This window comes from Bactrocera neohumeralis, chromosome 4, assembly GCF_024586455.1.
Source record: "Bactrocera neohumeralis isolate Rockhampton chromosome 4, APGP_CSIRO_Bneo_wtdbg2-racon-allhic-juicebox.fasta_v2, whole genome shotgun sequence".
Lineage (NCBI taxonomy): Eukaryota > Metazoa > Arthropoda > Insecta > Diptera > Tephritidae > Bactrocera > Bactrocera neohumeralis.
This window is the reverse complement of record NC_065921.1, coordinates 40,678,310-40,688,196: the sequence shown is the minus strand read 5'-3', so window position 1 is coordinate 40,688,196 and position 9,887 is coordinate 40,678,310. Positions and strand designations below refer to the sequence as shown.

The 9,887-nt window shown below is 34.7% G+C and overlaps 2 pseudogenes; one reads left to right on the top strand and one right to left on the bottom strand.

Moving 5' to 3' along the window:
* LOC126754947 (maltase A1-like) overlaps positions 1 to 6,408 on the top strand; it is a 22,189-nt pseudogene extending 15,781 nt beyond the window's left edge.
* A 3,276-nt stretch (positions 6,409 to 9,684) lies between these two features.
* LOC126757737 (small nucleolar RNA U3) lies at positions 9,685 to 9,887 on the bottom strand (annotated as a pseudogene).

Below are 9,887 nucleotides of genomic sequence, written 5' to 3'. Positions count from 1 at the left end.
AGCCAATTCAAAATAATGTTTGAACTTTTTTCCAAGAACTACCCCCAATATAAAAGGATGTTGTGAAATATGATTACTATAGGACATATTTTAAACAAAATTTCGACTATAGATTTGGGCGGCCACAAGTCGACGTTTGCTCTGTCTGTGAAGAGCTAGAATCCAAAATAAAAAGTACTTCACTTAATGATAATGCACAGAGAGTAGCTGTGACTGAGAAAATGGTACATGTGAAACGAGCGAAAAAGTTTTATAATAAACAAAAAGAAATATTGACTTTATGCAATGAGCGGAGAGATGATGTAGGCGCTATAGTTTTTGAGTATATGCAGAACCTACCTTTTGCCAAAGATTCCTGTTCAAGAAATGTTTTACTTAAGAAAACTATGGCTGTACGTGTTTTGCGTTCACGATTTAAAAACAAACGAGGCACATTTCTATACTTATCATGAGGGAGAAGCTAAACGAGGTCCGGATCAAGTTTGTAGTTTATTATGGATGATGATACAGAAAATGGATCCTAAAATAAAAGAACTACACATTTTTAGCGATGCTTGCGGAGGGCAAAATGGAAACAACACACTCATAAGGTTTTTTTGACCCTCATATCAATCAATCGTTTTGATAAAATATATCAATACTTTTCGGTGCGAGGACATTCCTTTTTGCATTGTGATCGTAATTTTGGAAAAGCCAAGAGACTTATTAGAAGAAAAGATAGAATATATGTCCCAGCTCAGTACAACAACTTGATTTCAGCAGCTAAAAGTAAGGGATTTTTGGTTAAAGCCATTAATAAAGAGAACATATTGAATTTTAAAACAACGTGGCAGCCGTTCTACAAGAAAACCTGCAAGTCAATAGATAAAAGTACAAATTTTAAAATATCAAAATATAAACATTTTGAGTACAATAGTGGTAATAAAGGTTACTTAACCTGTTCCAAATTCATTGACAGATTTGTAAAGACATCTTTTTTGCTCCGAAAATCAAGAACTACTCTTAAAATATTTGACGAAATAGCATACCGGCCAAAACTACCCATAAATGAAAAAAATATGAATATCGTGTGCGAAAAATCATACCATATATTCCTGAAGAGTATAAGACGTTTTATGATTTGATTTTGACTTGGCCCACAACCACATTGGATGGTGCTGATATAGATGAGGATTAATACAATATCTTTTCTATGTTATTAATATAATAAATGCTAATATTCTTTAATATTTGTGTCTTTATTTTCATAAATTGGAAAGAGGGAATAATTCCAAGAATTTCAAACTACCCTAACTTTTGTTTTTCTTTACATAAAATATTTTTTTTACAGCACATTATCGGCAACAATGTTTACTACATTTCATTTTAAGATATCATGGGTATTTGATCTATACGTTGAGATAAAATCAGTTTTTCTAATTATCTCAATTCGAACTTTTTGTAATTATTCCCTTCTTCCAATTGGTGGTTCTATTTTTTTACAAAAATTTTGTTATAAGTATTAATTTTTTTATTACCTAAAAGTCACATACTTTGCATTATTTAATATTATTTCTTCTGGTGCGCGGTTATATATACACATGTATATCTATATAAAGTATACTTTCTTTAAGGATGTACATTAGAGTGGGTCAATTTTTTTCTTGACAAAGCGGTTATCAAAATCGTAAACTACGATGAATTCTAAGAAAATTTGCCCAAGAAACCATGGGTCTAAAATGAAAATCGACCTCCGGTTTTTAGCGAGAAAATTTGTGTATTGTATTTTGTAAAAAAAAACTCCAATTCCTATTCTACTGTCGATTGTTTGCTTGTTTTGTAGCTATCGAAGCTAATTTGCTCAAATTTGGTATGTGACGTTGTATTTAAGCAGAAAATTCGACAGTACAGAAATTTTTTATAGGGGGCGTGGCACTGCCCACTTATGAGTTCATATGCATATCTCTGGAACCACCCCACCGATTTCGTTCAAATTTGGTATACATATTATACAATGCCTACTTAAGAGATATCTGGAAAATGATCGAAATCGGATAATAACCACGCCCACCTCCCATATAACGGTAATTTTTGAAAACACTAAAGATCGGAAATTGGTATTCGGTGTTGTATTGCAGCCAGAAAACCAAATCATTCCAATTTCTGTTACACTGTCGATTGTTTGTCTGATTTGCACTTGTTTTTTTTATTTTATTTGTTTGCTATGATTTTATCAACTTCTCAGAGAAAGCAAAGCAACGCTGATGAATTACTAATAAAACAATTGTTTCCGAAACCATCGCTTTAAATTATTTTGATACAATATTACAGTTAGAAGTTTTTACTCAAGGAAGAAGTGTGTGCCTCTGATTTTCGCGATTCTAACATTTTAAAGCAAAACTTAAGCGTCTTTTAATTATGGAGTCATCTCTTATATCAATTAGTTCTTGTGCTAAAGATATTACATTATCAAATCTCTCGGAATCATATTTGAAGCATATGTCAGATCCAAATTTTAGTGCTTTTGGTTTGCCAAGTGATTTACACGAACTAAACTTACCAACTTGCCGCGATGTTTGAAAATATTTTTTTTTTTTGAGTGGTCGGTCTAAAAATAGAAATAAAATGTTTTCGTACGCATCTTTTACTCCACAAGTGATTGTAAGTCACAACAAATTCACCATCCGAAAATTTAAGAATTTTAGCAACGTTTGTCATGAAAGTTTACGTCCCTATGTACTTTAATGTTAAGTATTACAACTCGGTAATATATGGCAGTTCACTCTTATGTAAATATATTTATTCAACGCAATATTTACCACAAAATCTGCGCGAAATTGTAAATAATGTTGTTCAAAATAACTCACATTTTGCACATTCAGAAAATGTTTTACTAACAATGCTTTTTGATGCCAGAAAAGAAGTGCGCCAGAGAGGGCTTTAAAAAAAAAAAAATTTTGTACTATAGTGAAAAACTTTACGACCCAACAAAATTAAGAGCTTACAAAAAACCAACTATAAATTTTGACTGCACTGATTATGTTGAGATGATAAACTTAGATAACAATAGCATTTTGTCGGAGCCGCCCTTCACTGCAAACATACCCTATGACCATTTGCTCGAATACATAGAATTTGACAATCCTCCACTTCCGGATCCACAAATTCCTCCACATATTCAAGGAACCGAGCGCTTTGTGCAACTGCTGACTAGCGTTTCACGTCGAACTATAGAAAAAAATCGCGATGGTGTTATGGCAGTCACGGTTGCAAGTCGAAACGCAACATCTAGGATGGACAGCAAACATGACCTTAAAACTAATTAATTCTGAACTTTAGAAGTATATTATATTTTGTTTGGCCCTTAACAGTTAAGTTTTTACTTTATATATAGATATAAAATGATATTGTTAACTGCAATACGATTTCGCGGAAGATGAAAGCTATTAAAGTTTGAATTTTATTTATTATTATTTTAATTTTTATGGGTGGATAGGTAACATATACACACACCGACCACAGCGGCCAACGACCATACCACGCTGAATACATCGGTTCTCGTCCGATTTCATTTCATTTATTGAAAAAAAAAACAAAATGAAAAGTTTCTCGTTAAAAACCGGAGGCTCCGTTTTGATTTTAGAGCCATGGTTTCTTGGGCAAATTTTCTTAGAATTCATCGTAGTTTACGATTTTGATAACCGCTTGGTGCATTTTTTTTGCTCCATACAAATTGACCCACTCTAATGTACATATATTTCAGTATACTTATATGTACATATGCTATTCAAACGTCAAAAAACTACTTTTAAGCGCATCTTTTTGGTGACCTGCTTAAACCTACTGTCGCCTTTTTACAGTGTCGCTCAAATATTCTAGGTTTTAGTACCACTTAAAAAAGTTACAAACAAACATACATACATACATACTAGTGAAGCTAATAAAAGCGTATTAAAAATCGAGGATTTGAGAGTTTAAAATGAAATATTGAATTTTCTATAAGCTATTCACACAAATACACCGCAGTGGTTACTAACATAAGAGTTAAGATGCCTAAGGGTTCCAACTCTGACAACAAACAAGGACTTTGAAAAAACTGAGTAAGGGGTGCTGAAGGCAAAGCGCGGCACAAGGCGGTATTAGGGATATGTAACTGGCTCGATAGCAGGTCAACCTGACGGAAGATGAGGTGGAACGGTTGCTAGATAGTGAAAATGAAGCCATCGCAGAGTCAAAATCTTAAAATACAAGTATGAACCAGTATGAAGAGTGCTTCTGAACCATCAATGCTTAAGCGAAGCAGGTGGTAAACCGGGAAGGTTATAAAGGCAATGGTTTGGTTGAAGCATTAGGAGGTCCCACTGTATGAAACACTGGAAGCGATATCGTTATGGAGGCCACAGAAACTCATGTGGCATATTATCAACCAATTACATATAATGCAACATATATTTCTCGATTTCAATAATTGATTTAAAAAGGTGTGGAAGTAAAGTATCCTCACTAAGGATACCGAACTGACAATTACACAAAAGAGTCAATATATTGCCATCAAAGAAATACCAGTTCCAGTGAATGGAAAATAGGATTTATTGCATTACAATCAATTTGGCTTCTTATTTAGCCAGAATAATAGAAGTGACAACTTACGGAAATCTAATTCTTTAACTTCTCCCCTCCACAATTTCCAGGCGTAACACAGAAGTTGCAGTACCTTAAAGTAATTGGTTTCACCGCCATTTGGCTTTCGGCGATTTTAAAATCGCTCATGGTTGACTTTGGTTATGACATCTCCGATTTCTATGCCATATGGCACAATGGACGATTTCAAAGCGTTTGTCGCACGCGCCAAACAAGTTGGTATACGTATAATACTCGACTTTGTGCCGAATCAGACGACTGACGAGTGCGCATGGTTTGTGAAGTCAGTGAATCGTTAACCGGGCTACGAAGACTTCTACGTCCGGTCCAATGGCACTGTAGATGCAAACGGTAAACGTCAGCCGCCGAGCAATTGGATCAGCGCATTCCGTTACAGCGCCTGGCAGTGGAACGACAAGCGCCAACAATATTATTTACATCAGTTCTCCATCAAACAGGCAGATTTGAATTTCCGCAATCCATTGGTTGTGGCCAAAATGAAAGAGGTGATGCGCTATTGGTTGGATACTGGTATTTCGGGATTTCGCATTGACGCTATCCCATTCATGTTTGAGAAAGAACCATATGCGAATGGTAGCTACTATGATGAGCCTGTAATTGATAATGTAAGCGTCTGTCCAGATCCTGACGACGAGTGTCACTTGAAACACATCTACACACAAGGTCAAACGGATTCTATAGAGATGGTATATCAATGGCGCGAACTCGTAGAACAATACCGTAAGGAGAAACGTGCGGACTTGTTCACGATCATGGTACAGACCTTGCCGCGAAATGCGGTGACCTACAATGTATGTATTGCTGATATTTAGTAATTCTTACAGGTTTGTGAATATATTCTCCGAACCCTGGGAATCTTCACTGATAATTCTGATTTCGTGAAAAAGCAGTGAGAAGAGCACTTCAAAAATCTTTATTAAAATTAATGATTTTTTATTATCTTCTTAGGGTGAAGAGTTGGCCATGACAAATGGTAAAGTTAGCTGGGAGCAAACTGTCGATCCGAAAGGCTGCAATGCAAATCGCAGCAATTATGAAAGTTATTCGCGCGATGCCTGCCGCACACCCAATCAGTGGGATGCGACGAAGAATGCAGATGGGTAAGCTCAGAAAGTTCAATGTTGTTAACATTCAAAATGTGACCGCTTTAATTTATGATTTATCCAAATATTGCAAATATGCAGAATACCTACAAATATATACTGCAGTAGGCATATCTGCCGCTAAAAACTTGACATTAGTTGCTTAGCGCACTCAGAATGCACTCAAGTGGCGCCACTCATACGCACTCATTGCATAATGCACTTTATGGTGGTGCCACTGAAGAAGCATTGAGCGCTGCCGTGCCTCTAAGTTCGATTGCAATTTGTTGCTCATTTTTGCTTCGGTATTCATTCTCGTTTTTTGCGCTTTACTCTGCAGCGAGGCATCGGGTGACGACATGTTTGTGATTGTGCTCAATCTGGGCGGCAACAAGCAGAGTTTGAATATCAATGAGTACTTCGATATGGGTTCCAAGGCGGAGGTGATTACTTCATCAATGCAGTCGGGTTATCATGACGGGTGAGTACGGGGGAAAGTGACTCAGTTCTGTGAGTCTGCTTTTGTGGGATTAGAAGTTGTGTTGTTTAGAAAATAGAATAAAGACACTCTTAAGAGTATAAGTAATTCCTTTCATCTAATTATATATTTTCAGTGTTATCATTGACCCCAGTAGATATGTATGTGGCTGAGCCGTATGTTGGTGCCGTTTTGGTGAAGTTATGAAAAGTTCTTTATCTGGATTGGATTTTATGAAATATTATTATTATTAGTTTTACCTTTTCTAGTTTTAAATAATTTTTCTGAAAGCAATAAGGTGCAAATAAAGCAATATGAACTTGTGTTCTAATATTTAAATTAATTTTCTTTAGAATGCAGAATAGCTTGTAAAAGGAATAACGAATATATTTTATTTTCGCATTTTATTATTTAATTTTTGAACAATAATTTTCATCTTCTTATGATTCAGGTATTGCTATGAATAACTCTCCAATATTTAGTATATTTTGATGTCTAATATCTACTACTATTATATTATATTTTGTGGAATTTTAAATTCTGCAACATCAATATGAGCTGACATTGTTACGTTAATTCTTTCATCATTAGTTAATTTCTGTTTTATCTAAAATTAAGGTATTCATAAATCACTTTTGATAATGTAATAGTGTGTGTTTTATGTTCAAACTCAGTAATTATTAGTTTGTATATCTTTTTTAAGACAATATTTTCGTTCGATGTGCTTTGTTCTTGTTATATTTTTATACTCTCGCAACAAAGATGCTAAGGAGAGTATTATAGTTTTGTTCACATAACGGTTGTTTGTAAGTCCTAAAACTAAAAGAGTCAGATATAGGGTTATGTATACCAAAGTGATCAGGGTGACGAGTAGAGTCGAAATCCGGATGTCTGTCTGTCCGTCCGTCCGTCTGTCCGTCCGTCCGTCCGTGCAAGCTGTAACTTGAGTAAAAATTGAGATATCATGATGAAACTTGGTACACGTATTCCTTGGCTCCATAAGAAGGTTAAGTTCGAAGATGGGCAAAATCGGCCAACTGCCACGCCCACAAAATGGCGGAAACCGAAAACCTATAAAGTGTCACAACTAAGCCATAAATAAAGATATTAAAATGAAATTTGGCACAAGGGATCGCATTAGGGAGGGGCATATTTGGACGTAATTTCTTTGGAAAAGTGGGCGTGGCCCCGCCCCTACTAAGTTTTTTGTACATATCTCGGAAACTACTACAGCTATGTCAACCAAACTCTACAGAGTCGTTTCCTTTAGGCATTTCCATATACAGTTCAAAAATGGAAGAAATCGGATAATAACCACGCCCACCTCCCATACAAAGGTTATGTTGAAAATCACTAAAAGTGCGTTAACCGACTAACAAAAAACGTCAGAAACACTAAATTTTACGGAAGAAATGGCAGAAGGAAGCTACACCCAGGCTTTTGTTTTAAAATTGAAAATGGGTGTGGCGTCGCCCACTTATGGACCAAAAATCATATCTCAGGAACTACTAGACCGATTTGAATGAAATTCGGTATAAAATATTTTCTTAACACCCTGACGGCATGTACGAAATATGGGTGAAATCGGTTCACAACCACGCCTTCTTCCAATATAACGCTATTTTGAATTCCATCTGATGCCTTCTCTGTATAATATATAAGTATGTACATTAGGAAATGAAAATACAATTCAATGCTCGAAGTACACAAATTGATCTAATCTAATTAATTTTACAGCAAAAAAAAGGTGCGTGGAGTCCCTACGCGCGGATGAAGTTATACTTCTTAGTGATGTTCCAAGAAATGCATATCATTTTGTATGAAAGAAAACTAGAAAACTTAAATTCACATTTTATAAATTAAATAAGTATTGAGCTTTCTCCTACTAATATATTAGGCAAATTGACAAGTGTCGATAATTTCGCCAAAATCAAATATATTATGTATTCATATGTAAATATGTTTTAAACTTTACATAAAATTGAAGTGTCAATAATTGCGCCAATTTTCATAAAGTTGGAAATTTTGCGCGAATAAGACGTGTGCGGGTTAAGTTGTGAATTTTACTTACATATATTAATTAATTTGAAAGTGCCGAGAAATGCGAAACGAAATTTCAATAAATTTAAGTAAATTTACATGCGTTTTCATTTATATTTAATTGTCAATAAATTTTTTAAAAATTATTTGCCCTAGTTGTCCATTTTATTTTCTCACACATTTCAGCCGATTTTTTTATAGAAATTTGACCGGCGTAGAAGCAAAATGCGAAATAATCATACATACATATTTTATGTCGTTTGCACATTTGTCTGTATGTTTGCGAATGCAAATGTTCTACAAAAGCATATTTCTATACTTAAACAAACTCTAATAAGTTCATCGTATGTTTCTTACATGCATAATAAAACCATACTTAAGTCAGCGCAACCTAAGTGTCAATGGTGGTGTTGGTGGTAAGCGCTTGGAAAGTCAAGATGCTACCACAGGTTGGAATCTCGACAGAATAAATTTTTAATTTTTTGCTTTTAACATCGTATAGTATACAAATAAATATTTTTCTTACTAATAGAAATTAAATTTATCACAGCAATATTATGTATATGCATATTATGTATATTGCCGTGATAAATTTAATTTCTATTAGTAAGAAAAATATTTATTTGTATACTATACGATTTTAAAAGGCTTACATCTTCTATCCTATCTTGTGTATCTGCACATGCTCATATGAGTGTATGTATACGCATGTGCGCGTTCAGAAATTGAAATCATATTTTCATAACTTATCAATATACTTGTTACATGTGCGCGCATTGACTTGCATGTTCATACATTCATATATACTTATATGTACATATATTTGCATACATTGCCGAACAATGCACAAGCATACAAACATACATGTGCGTACACATATGAATATGTCACCAACAAAAAAATTGATCTTCACAAGTCAATATGGCAGCCAAATTGGCGAAGAACAAGTGTAGTAAATTTTACAACAAAAACGATTTCATTCATGAACGCAGGCGCAAATTCCACAATCGATCTCGATTCATTCTTAAAACAGAGGCCGTAACATCTCCCCGAGCATGCCTTTGCCAACAAGTCGTCTTTTCGCGACGATGGCAAAAGCTAAAAATCATAAATTGCACAACTTTCTGGTGCTTCTCGTAAAAATCTGCATCGATATGTATTCACGATCATACGTATACATACATACATATTTACGCATGTTTGTAGGCGAAGCTGCTACAGCGGCAAGGGGTGACAATCGGCGGCCATTACTTTACTTATGCCATAGAAATTCCATTGCTACGAATATTGAAATGACAACAATAATGCAAATATGCATATTTCTAAAGGTCATTAATTTCTTTTAAGAAATGAAAGGAATGAATGATCCTGAGAAGTATAGTCTTAACTTTTCAACGGCCAACGCAGAGCATTTCAACCAAAAGGAATTTATTCATTAAAATCACCACTCAGAAGTCGTTTTATCCGTTGTAAGCGAAAGATTTTCGAAAAAACATCATTTCTAATATGCCACAAGACACAATTAGAAATGAACTTCTTAACCCCACGCTGTCAGATAAAACGAAAATACTTCGTCATCGCGGGTCGATTTTCAAAAAATGTAAATGAAGACTAACTACAGAAATGATCCTGTAAAGTAGAGCCTT